General features: G+C 39.5%; 1 pseudogene; it reads left to right on the forward strand.

Annotated features, from left to right (window-relative positions):
- Positions 1-1556: 1556 nt before the first annotated feature.
- Positions 1557-12765, forward strand: part of LOC142073520 (multidrug resistance-associated protein 1-like) — a 35486-nt pseudogene continuing 24277 nt past the window's right edge.

The raw sequence follows: 12765 nt of genomic DNA on the forward strand, positions 1-12765 counted from the left end.
ATTTTAACACCTCCCAGTATCTGCTTACCTAAAACTCGTCAGTGTGTTAAAAGAAAAGCTGGGCATGTGGGAATGTGCTAAAATTACTTTGGCCATAACTAAATTTCTTCTGTACATCTGTTAGCTTAAGACATCACTTTAGTCAGGGCCCTGCTGATATTTTAATTACATTGTCACCATGTTTAGGAAATAAAATACTGGAAACAAAAAAAACACTTGAGTTTGGCCTTGACCAAATATTTCTTCAAACCCCTATCTGTTTCAGTCACTTTTTGAAATTCTTTATGAATATGAAATGAATGTTTTCCATGTTAGTTCTGATTCTAAATTATTGTTATTTTGTCCTGGTCTTTCACTTCCCATGCTACTGGCTGGCCACAAGACCTTGCTTTCCCTGCTGTCACATAAATCTTGCATTTAGACTTGTTTCTCTCTATTTTATTATATGGAATGCAGTGCATAGTTATTTCCATTACAATCTCCCAAACTTCGGACAAATCAGTATCGCTGCAGCCAGTGATGCATTCTCATTTAAGGTGGCAATGTGCCAGGTCAACAAGAGTCAAAGGGAAGGTGCCATATTAACTATAGAGTAAAATCAAGATACTGATTTTTATTAACTTTTGGAAGAACTTTATTTTCAGGAAAAAAACACAGCAATGGAAATTGCTATTATAGCTTCCTTCCTACCTACCTTTATATTTAAATACTAGTGAGCAAGCTGTATGAAGCAAAACTAGAAAGCATTGAGAAGTAACAAAGGTCAAAACGTGCTTCTCTGGTATGCAATGTGCCAGAGTTCCCAGTGCTGCAGCAGCCCGGTTCTAAAGACAGGCCGGAGTTCCAGTTGCCAGTCCCAGGTGGAGTCGTTCTGTCAAGAGCGAGCACGTGCTTTTGAAGTTTTACCCGCAAGTGCTTTAATTTGGATCTGTTCAGCAGCAACGGCACTGCGCTGCCCTGCTCTCCGCGGGAGACTGAGCTGGTGTCACCAAGCAGCTCGCGCTGCAGGCCCAACTCTAAGACGAAAAGTACCGTCGCCGTTTGTCGTTTTCTCATGCGCTAAAAATCTTCCAGCACACATCCATCTAAGAGCTAGTAAAAAAAAAAAAAGTTGTTGTTCTATAGGTTTAGTCACCATTACAAGACAGGTCGGACACTGTGTGCGCCCACCACCGCATGCCCTTCCCTCTCCTGCCCTCTCAATTTCACTTGAATGCTGCCCACTCGTACAGCACACATCGGCCTGCCATTAAATGACACCAACGAGACAAAAACCACAGGCAGACCGTGCCCTCGGCGGCTGCCGGTCGCGTTTTAGAGCACAAAGCGCACTTCACCACAACCTCTGCGGCCGTGGGGCTACCGCCCGGCCGGGGCCTGCCCTCGGGCCCAGCGGGGCGGCGGAACTGGCCGGGCCGCGCTGGATCCAAGCTGCGGGGAAGGCTGAGGCAGCACCGCCCTCGCGGCGCCTCGCCCCAGCCCGCGCCTCCTCCTCCGACGGCCGCCTCCCACGCCTCGGCCGTTAAGGGTCTCCGCCGGCTGCTCGGGGGGGAGCCATGGCCGCCTCCCGCAGGAAGCAGGGCGGCTTCTACGAGCGCCCGAGTCCCACCGGCAAGAAGGTGACAGAGCGCGGGGGGGGCCGAGCGGGGAGGAGGCGTTATAGACGGGGCCGAGGGCGGGGCACCTCCCCGCCAGGGCCTGCCGGCTGCCCCGGGAAGGGAGCCGGCGGCTGCTTTCCCGGGGCAGCCACGGGTGGCTGCCTTCAACCTGATCGGATTTCATGTAGGTTTCGTGCTAGGACTGTGTCAAAAAAGATGGAGTTAATGACCGCTGATACGTCCTGGGATGTCTCCTTTGAATTTCTAAGGAGGGGAATAATCTTTAAGCCGGGGTTGCACTCAATATTTCTTACCATTCTTTTCTTAAGGACATAGAAGCTGTGCCACGGATAGGAGCAGGATTTGAGCAGGGAACATTCGTGCCCAAGAATTCTACCGTGTTCTTCAACAGTAAAAGACAATAGTTCAAACAAACAATGCTCTTTGGATGTAAAATTCAGAAATCGTAATGGACCCTGACAAACGTTTACATCTGATAGTGAAGGGCAAGTTAGATGCACAAGAAGATGTGTTTGTTACAGAAGTTTGTTATATATGTATTTGTTTCTTGGATTATCATTTAATCATTTGGCTTTTCACTGAAAATACAAGAAAAATTGTTGTGGAAAATATACAGGATCTCAGAGCACCCGCAGCATACATTTTTCATAGGTAGGTTTTTTACACCACCTACCGAAAATAACTGTAACTGCATCTTTTGTTAGAAATGCTTTTAATACAGTAATTGCTGAGGAACAGAATTTACCACTTACGTGTGCTGAAGTCGTTCTTGGGTGTGGATACACATACCTCAAGAAGAATGGGAGAGTTCATATTCGTTTGCCTCTATTACACTTCTCTCCAGTGGCACTTGAAATTGGCAGCAGTGCACAAGCCTCATACTGTTCCCTTCCTTTATGTGTACAGTACACGTTAATAGTACTTCATTTCTTAAGGTCTGAAAGGAGATTGCTCGTCTTTAGGTATTAGCAGTTGATAACTTCCAATAGCTAGGTTTTCAAATGGGGGAAAAAAAACCTGCAGGATTTTAATTGTCAAAGGCTTAAGGAAGGTTTGCTTGTATTGGACATAGAATCATAATCTCAAGTTGGAAGGGACCCATGAGGATCATTGAGTCCAACTCCTATGTTTTACGGTTGGTGTGAGCATACTCTAGGGTATGTGTAAACAGTGTAAAATGAAGCTAAGGTGGTGGTTAATATCTTACAGCAAGTTAAGTTGTTCTAGTAAGTCACGAGACTGTAGATCTCTTTCATTCTTCATACCTTGTGTTAGAGTGTATTGATGGGAGAAGGTAACAGACAAAGAAGTGTAAGAATAGACCTTGTTATAGCTCAGAATTAAATAGCTCCTAAGAACTACATGTTTGGTAAAAGAAAAAAAAAACTTTTTCTTCAGCCTTTCAAGTAACATTGCTACTTTTCCTTTTTTCTCTTTTTAAACAGAAATGCAGCCCTGAAGAAAAAGTTTTTTTCTTCAATAAACAAATATATTCCTGGTTTAGCAGGTGAGAATTTAATAAACTGCTCGTTGATGCTCATTGATGCTCACAGAGTTACAGAGCGTGCACTTACATTCCACACCGTCATTCTAGCTCGACCCAGAGCCTCAACCCAAGATTGCTGTTAGCTTTTTTACACGAAAATCAAAGTTTACAACTTTTAGAGATTATATTCAAATATTTTGTGGAGTATTGTTTATACATAGTAACAGTCATTTTATATGTTATGTAATGGCATTATTTAAAACTAATATTTTGATAACTAAGCACAATGTTCTTGTCACAATAGAAAATAATTTCAGACAACAGGATATAAAAAGCCAAATTAGGTTATCCATTTTTTATTTATTATCTGTCTGTGTAAAGTTTGGCAGTAGACAAAATAAGGTTTCCTTTATACTCCCTATAGTGATACAACAAATATTCAGTAGTACATTTAAGGTATTTTCCAAGTAGCCAATTTATGGCAGGCTGCATGTTATTACTGTAGATCACCTGCTCATAAGCACCATTTCCCACTTCTTGGGAAATTTTCTACTCAAAAATTGGAACTGAAAGCTCAACTATAGCAAGTCATGCAGCTTCCTGTCACTTAGTATTTTGGATCTTATTTCAAACAATTTCATATGTTATGTCTTGTGACTATTACTCATTTTTAACATTTTTCTTTTTTCTTCTTTAAAAATCATTTGAGTCAGACATATAGACCTCAAAAATCTAAAAGTGAGAAAAAACATTTTAAGACTATTAAAACTGTTTCTTGCTTTATTCAATATTATTAATTTTAAGGAAAAACTGAAAATGGCATTTGCTATTAATAAGCTGAGACAAAACAATCAGGTTGTTTCAACGATTCAGAGTATTAGGTTAAACTCTGGCCCTGTTGAAGTTAGGAATTCACCATCAGTTTCAGAGTAGCTGTGGTTTTTACCAGTCCTTACATTCTACACCATAAATAGAAATTTTCAGGTTTTCTAGGAAGTTATGCAGTATACTGAGTGCAGTGCTTCTATATGACATTTATTTGTTCATTACGTCACAATGTTTACCCTAATGTTCAAGCTAGGCTATCCTTTGTATTTTTTAACCAATTCCACAACGTTTAACGAAAGAAGAGGGGAAAAAAAAGAAGGATTTCAGTTCTACTCAGTGAGAGCTGTTCACCTATGAAATAACTAACTAGATGCGATTAAGCTAATATTCTGAACATTAGATGCGTTCCCTCTTTCCAATCACAAGCAAACACAATAAATTATGGCTAATATATACTTGCCTTAATGCCTGCAATCTAAATGAGGAAGTCTCCAATTAATTGTTACATAATAAACCCATAATGCTATATTATGTTTCTTCAGAATTCCGGCAATCTGGAGATTACAGTGTGAAGGGCATTTGGTAAATCTGTTTATCCTCTGGCAGCGGTGAGTTTTAGCACTGAGATGAGTTATGCACAATTCTTAAACAACAGTTCCCACTCAAGTACCAATTGGTCTGCTTTCCTCATCTGTCTCAAAAGCTGGCTTTCTTAGTGAGACGCCGTGTTATTTTTGCCTTAACTTATCAAGCATAAGGCAAATTCACTTTGTATTAATGTTACAGCTTCAGTAGATGTTCGGGTGGCCCTTGGGGATAGTGAGGTCCACTCCCACCGGAATTTTACAACCTCCAAAAAAGTGTTTCTGAGACTTATTTTCTGTCCTGTGATAAGCACAACGGCACACACGTGAGGCCTAAGCCCAGCGCTGGCACTGACCGGCACGGGAGTGATGCACGGGAAGTGCTCACTTAGAGAAGACCGACACTGCGCTTGTGCTGCAGCCCTCAGGGAGGGAAATCCCCACCAGCTTGAAAGCATTAGAGCTGCCGCTGACAGGACGCACGCTCCAGTGTCTACACATGTGTCTCTGATTGATTCCTAGATGTTTGGGACTCCCTTTAAGTTAGAGAACATTGTCAACGTTAATCCTTTTGCATTTTCCCCACCTCAGAAATAGTATGGCATGGTTTGCTTTGAGTTGTCATAAATCTGACATGCTCATCAAAAATTCCAAATCATCTATTGTTCTTTCAGACAGACTTCCTGTAGGTTCAGTGTAATCATCAGCCCTATTTTGCCATTTTAAGACCAATTTTTGTTTTTGTTGACACTTAAGTGGGTAAAAGCACTTTGTTAAAACCAAATTTTAACAGCTGAAGATCAACTGTAAGGGAACTTCTATTGTACTTGTGCTGAAACCCAGTAGTTTAAGGTTGTTACTTTGGTTAAAGATGAGTTGCAACATAATGCAGTCCTGTGATAGAAAAGGTATTTCATTCTGGATCGCAAGAGTAAGTGGGTAATGATGCTACACATATTTGTTTATGAAATAGTGTATTTTCCTATAAAGAAATATGGGATCAGAAATGAAGACAGATTCTGAGGTACAAAGGTTCCTCAGAATTTGCTATTCAGATGTGACAGTCTGCTTGGGCTCTTCTTACTTCAGGTGAATTTCAGTGTATTTAAGGTGACTGTAAGTATGTTCCACTATTTAGTCTGCAGCCTTTATAGGATTACATACCTTATTTTGATTATAGAGTTTATTTATATATACTAAATTATATCATTAACTTTTTGAGTTGCTTGTTTTGTCTGCTGTATTTCATGCTGTCTAAACTCATTGCTTTCTTTCAGACTAGTATCTATAGGCTATAAGAAGCCATTGGAGAGGGATGTTTGAACTGAATGAAGGTGATTCACCGTACAGTGTGTGTCCTAACTTTGAAAAGCAATGGAGAAAAGAAAATGGCAAGTAACTATTGTTGATTTATAGCAGGCTTACAGCAACTTTATATTTAAGGTTGAATAACCCTTCTATTTTTTCAGAATATTTTCAGTTGTCAAGTAACTATTTTTCTCAGTTTGAGAAATTTCTCAGTTTGAATTTTCCTCTCGATTTTTTTTCTCTCTCACTTTCATCGTTGGTAGTTGCAACCTTTCTAAGTACAAATATATAATTTTTTTTTTCTTGCATGCCATTCTTCATTTGTACTCCATTGTCAGTGAAGTCAGCAATAGCACATTCATGCCTAGAATAGTATTTGAGAACTGTTTCTAAGCTAACAAATTGGAAAGCACAGATAAGGCCTGCCTTTTTTTAATATCGTATTTCTTTGTGACCTTCCACCATATCTGGATCCAAAATGGACTTATTTAAACAAGATGCTAGTATGTCAGTTTATTGAACTTTTTATTGTTGGTTGTTGACTTAATGCACAGAATTTAAAATTTATTTTCCTTCATTTTCAGAGCAATGATAATGGTCAGTGAAAATCATCCTAGTTCATATGGGTGTGGATATGGCTATGCTCTTGCCCTGGTTTTTGTACTTCTCTCACAAACTCTTCTCCGTCAGTTATACCAGTGTAACAACATGCTTACTGCAGTCAAAATCAAGACTGCAGTTATTGGCCTGATACACAAAAAGGTAATAATGTATTTTTATATTTTTCGTTCAAAACAAAAACTAAAGTAAACACTCAGTGTTAAAAGATAATACACTTACCAGCATGATCAAAACCCAGGATGTTATACACTGGTGACAGGCTAACAGATTGACTTTATATTTTTATGGTTACTAATTTATAATAATTTGGAATTTCAGCAGCATTTCTATTATAAGGCTCTAATCCTGAAATTACATACTTTTGTCAGCCACCTGTACAGACATAATATTGGAGATATATGTAGAAACTGAACTCTTCCTATTTTGATTATGGGTTAATTTCCCAAATTTACTGAATGAACTGGGAATACTTTTTAGGTTGGATGCCTAGGAAAAAGTAATGGTATACGTGATCAGTGTTTTTACTATATAGTAGTAGTGAATATGAGAAGCTGAAATTTGCCACATATTGTCTCCTTTGGAAGTTGAAATTTCCCCCCTGATTTTAATGAAACTGATTTTCTGTTGAGTTGAATATCCAGTAGGTTCATTGTTTTTCAGATGTTTAAAAGATGGCTAACTGCTGTGGAAATCTATCTATAACTTATCCCACCTTTAATAAGATATACTGAGGTGGCAGCATTATTAGCTACAAGAGATGGAAGTGCTAATAATGTAAAAATAGAAGTACCTGTCTGACCTGCAAAACATAAAAATGTTTACTATGCTGTTAATATGTAGCATATGAGATGAAGGTGGTTTCTCAGTGCTGCACCTTTAGTTTACTTTGTTATGAACATGACACATTAGTATTTTTACTGCAGTATTTAACTATTAAGCACAAGTTAAGGAACACAAAAAATAATCCAAATCTGAAATAAATTACTGTCTTTGTTAATTTAAAATACAGTCTCTTTTCTCAAGAGAGTCAAACTGATCTTTTGACATAGACTTCTCAGGTGTTTTCTGAACCAGTACACAAAATTTTACTTGTAAGTTGCAAATCAGTTAAATGAAGGAATTGATTCTCTCAAGTCGCATATCAAGGTGTGTCAGTACATCAGATCATGAGGAGAATAGAGGCTCCAGCTGGGGTGGGCATGGCTTCTGGCACGTTTCCACAGCTAGAGGGTAGAGGTACAGCTTCTTCCTCTCTCTGAGTAGAGTCGATGAGTGAATGCTGGGTCAGGTTGTGCTTTGCTCATGGGATGGGTTGTGGGGTGAGTTGCTGCAGCACTGCCCCGTTACATGCAGGAGTTGCAGGTGACACAGTAGAAAAATGTGAGGCACTAACGGAGGGTGGGGGGAAGAGGGAGAGAGAATGTATGTATGTGTTTGTCTGGGTGTCAGTCCCGAGACACCTGGGACTGGTGGTATCTGCCTGCCATGCTGATATTACACATGTGCTTGCTGTGAAGCCTGCTGTTGCTGGTTCCTGCACGGGGAGGTTCTAAGCTAGGCCAAAGCTGAGGCTTTCTGAGCCCTCTTTGCGTCATGTTGTCCTGTTCATTTACTATAAAGAGTTGCAAGTCTATTTCACTAAGTTCAGCTTTGCTCTAATCATTGTCCTTTTAGCTTCTCCTGGGCAGTTAAACCCATCAAAATCGTTGATTTTTGTGACCTCTGTATTTTCTGGTTGCAGGCCTTAACTTGAGCAAATTCCTCACGATGAAACTATACAACTGGGGAAGTTGTTAACCTGATGTCAGCAGATGCTCAGCAACTCATGGACCTAACTGTAAACATCAACCTGTTGTGGTCAGCACCTTTTCAGATCATCATGGCTGTCATCTTTCTCTGGAAAGAACCTGGCCCCTCAGTCCTAGCAGGTGTTGCAGTGCTTCTTTTGGTTATTCCTATAAATGTGCTCATTGCAGCCAAAGTAAAAAGACTGAAGGTGAGATATTTAAATAAGCATAGTAAGGAGGGGTTAAGTTGCCAAAATATGGGAATGGGGGGGGGGGGTAAATTATGCATGTATAAGAATGCTAACGGTACATCTAAATTAAACCCAAAACAAATAAACAACGCCAAGCCACAGCTCTTTTCCGTTGAGGGAGGAAGCATAACTTCAGGAAGAAAGCCATATGTTTGATAGCTAAACTAGTATTTAGGTTGGATACCTAAATTTTCATAATACTTTTGTATTAGTAAAAATTACTGTATGACTTAATTTAGGAAACAGCTATGTTTTTGCATATTACATGAGTTAATTCCGTTAAATAAGGGATTTTGTAGGATTATGGCCCTCTTCCACTTTTATTATTCAGGCTAAGCTGCTCACTCAAATTTAGCACATTCTCCTGAGACTATGGGAATTCCCATAGAGGTACTGCATGTGTTCTGTCTTCTTCTCTGCTTCTCTGATGGTACAGTTCTCTTGGCACTGTATTGCCTGTTACTATGAAAATTTCTGTGAGCTCCACTGAAAAAAAAATACTACAACCCTAAGTTTTGCATTGCTATCAAGGCAATTATTTGTCTCTGTCTTATTCTGCCTTTGATGGTGCAACATGCAGTGAAGGCTGTGGGTCTCCATTGATTCTTTTGTCAGGCTGTGACAGTTTAGAGACATTGAAAAAAAAAACAAGAAACCCTCTCACCTCTTTTGCAGGTGAGATGCAGCAGCTACATCCTACTGTGATATGAGAGATAGAGAAGAAATACAAAGGACAATAAAACAATTCTGTCTAAAAGTTTGCAACTTCTTGTTGTATTTGAATAAGACTCAAAACATTAAAGAGGCTGTTAATTAGTATTTTAGAAATGTAAGATGCAGAAGAGCCTGAGTATAGCGTAGGAGTGAGAAGAAATTCTGTGTTTCTTCGATTGGTTCTTTCAATAACAGTGTTAATCAGTAACAGAGGAAACTTTCTTCCTAAGTCCTGTATATATACATATATATACAGTGGTTTATATCCATATAATGTTACGTATATATTCACGTATGTGTGTATATAGTGTTATACTATATTGTTATTGAGTCTGTTGAGTCTGTATTTACCTGCTTAGTGATTTTGAAGATTAAAACCATATTATCATTCCTGAACACCCTGGGAACTAGAAGCCTGTTAAGATTTTAATTCAATGTGAAGAAAAATAGAAAGGACAAAAATTGAAATGCACTCTTCAGGATATTTTAGGGGAAAAAATTTTATTTTAATGTATTTAATCCTTTATCCTATCTAATGATTTTTTTTACTACATATATATCTGAAAATGGTATAACTGCAGTGCTAGTGTGTTTTTCAGCAAGGTAAAAATAGCATAAAAGGTATTTATTGCCTACAGTACACTGCATATTTTACTTTCCAAATTTTTTTGCTCATTGAAAAATGAAAACGTTGTCTTTTAATCAGAAACGCCAAATGACGTATTCGGATCAACGAGTCAAGCTACTAAGTGAAATGTTACATGAAATAAAGGTAACACCACAACTAATAAGGGTTTTGGTTTTTTTGTTAGGTTGTAAAGGTATAAAGTAAGTTATTTAAAAAACTAAGGTTTTATGAGTAATATTTCAGCTGATGATGATAGAAGTTTAAAGAGAAAACATTTTAACATAATGTGCTTGAAGTGTTTTTGGAAAATATTTACTGGTTTAATTCGGTTTGAAAAACCATGATGCATTAATTTTGCTACCACATTTTTAAGGAGAATGTAAAATATGTTAATAGATGTCTGAAAACCTTTAGCAGAGTGAAATTTTAGCGTAGAAGAAAAGCACTTTTAAAAGTTGTCTCATTTTTGTTATTTATCCTGTTTTGAAATAAAACAGCTCATCATTTATGATACATAAGGGACAAGTTGAAATCTGAAGAATTAAGAGTCACTAGAGTATATCTTCCATAAGAACAACCTAATTTTGAGTTATCTCTCGTCTTGCTTTCATTTGTAAAACATTCAAATTTTTGTAGTTTGGCATTGCTGAATATTTGAAAATGACATTTGGAGCTTAAGCTTATTTTCTGAAGCATGGTCTATGCTTTTTTGTTTTATTAAAATATGTTTGTTTGATTGTGTAGATCCTCAAACTTTATGCATGGCATCCTGCATATCAAAGGAAGGTCATGAGCATTAGAGAATGTGAAGTGGATGTTTTGAAGTAATTTGGGTCTCTGACGACTTACTCCATGCTAACATTGACAAGTATTCCTTGTATGGTTTGTTTTATAAAAATATTAATTCATGTAGGATTGTTTCTCATGTTCCCTATTGCTTTAGTAGCTGAATGGCTCACAAATGTTGCCTCACAGTATCTCAAAATATTAAATTTATCAACACAATATATTGACTTCTCAGGTTCTAGTAGTATGTATATGACTGGAGAAGAATGAGAGAGATTATCAATTGACCAAGCTTTCAAAGGCCTCTGTTAGAAAATCAGAAACCAAATCCAAAGCTCCTGAATCTCATTTCACTGTTTTAATCATACTGTTTCTATTGCATAGAAATCATCTACCTTCTTCATACTCCTCCTTTTTTAAGTTTTAAGGGAATACGTTTTCAATGTGTAATTTTTAGCTATCCCTTCTCAAACACTAAACTTCTAAATACATGAAAAAGAAAAAACCAAAAAATATGAACCAAATTCATTCTAGCCTTGTTTCAGTGGAATTCTATCAGGAATACATTCAGATCTTTGGATCTTTAAATCCCGCTGTTAAACTCCATTGGAAAGTAAATGGAGATTTCAGGGCCTTGGGACGACTGGGTAAGGGATCAGGAGCACAAGTAGTGTTCTCCTCTATCCTTCCAGTTGCAGGGAATAATGAGGGGAGAAACGGGAAGAGCCAGTAGATCAATACCTGGCTCAGAGACTGGTGTCACCAGCAGAATTTTGGGGTTTTTGATCATGGGTTGGTCTACACAACACCAGGCCTGCTGGCAACAGATGGGTACACCTGTCTCAAAGGGGGAAAAGGATCTTTGCACAGGAGTTAGCAGGGCTCATTGAAAGAGCTTTAAACCAGATTTGAAGGGGGAAGGGGATAAAACCAGGCTTGCTAGAGATAAGCCTGGGGGCAGCACGCCAATATTTGAGGGACGGCGTGCTAACAAGGTCCTTCTGTCTGCCGTCTCAGTGGAGGTAGGGGATGGAGATCCATGCGGCAGCAAAGACGCAAGGGTTATTGATGTGTTAGAAACCACAGAAGCGCCTGAGAATGGTCATGTAGGAATTAGGGCCTCACCCCCAAAAAAGGTAGTGGGATCAATACCTAACTGAAGTGCATCTACACCAGTGCACGCAGCATGGGCAACAAACAGGAGGAGCTGGAAGCCATTGTGCAGCTGGAAAACTATGATATAGTTGCAAACATGGAAACATAGTGGGATGACTCACACAATTGGAGTGCTGCAATGGATGGCTATAAACTCTTCAGAAGGGACAGGCAAGGAAGGAGGGGCGGTGGGGTAGCCCTGTATGTTAGGGAGTGTTTTGACTGTCTAGAGCTTGATGATGATGATGAAAGGGTCAAGTGTTTATGGGTAAGAATCAGGGGTAAGAATCAGGTGGAAGGCCAACAAGGCAGATAACATGGTGGGAGTCTGTTATAGACCACCCAACCAGGATGAAGAGGCAAACGAAATATTCTATAAGCAGCTGGGAGAAGTCACATGATCGCTAGTCCTTGTTCTTGTGGGCAACTTCAACTTGCCAGATGTTTGCTGGAAATACAATACAGAGGGCAGGAAACAGTCTAGGAGGTTCCTGGAGTGTGTGGAAGGTAACTTCCTGACACAGCTGGTGAGTGAGCCAACTAGGGGAGGTGCCCTGCTGGACCTGTTGTTTGTGAACAGAGAAGGACTTGCAGGTGATGTGGTGGTTGGAGGCTATCTTGGGCACAGTGATCATGAAATGATAGTTTTTGACTCTTAGAGAAGTAAGGAGTGGGGTTAGCAGAGCTGCTACCTTGGACTCCCGGAGGGCAGACTTTGGCCTGTTTAAGAGACTGGTTGATGGAGTCCCTTGAGAAGCAGTCCTGAAGGGCAAAGGAGTCCAGGAAGGCTGGACATTCTTCAAGAAGGAAATCTTCAAGGCACAGGAGCAGGCCGTCCCCATGTGCCAAAAGACGAACCGGCAAGGAATAAGACTGGCCCTGCTGAACAGAGAGCTTTCGCTGGAATTCAGGAAAAAAAGGAGTTTATGACCTTTGGAAGAAGGGGCAGGCAACTCAGGAGAACTACAAGGATGTCGTGAGGTTATGCAGCGAGAAAA

This window comes from Calonectris borealis, chromosome 1 (genome assembly GCF_964195595.1).
Source record: "Calonectris borealis chromosome 1, bCalBor7.hap1.2, whole genome shotgun sequence".
In the NCBI taxonomy this organism is placed as follows: domain Eukaryota; kingdom Metazoa; phylum Chordata; class Aves; order Procellariiformes; family Procellariidae; genus Calonectris; species Calonectris borealis.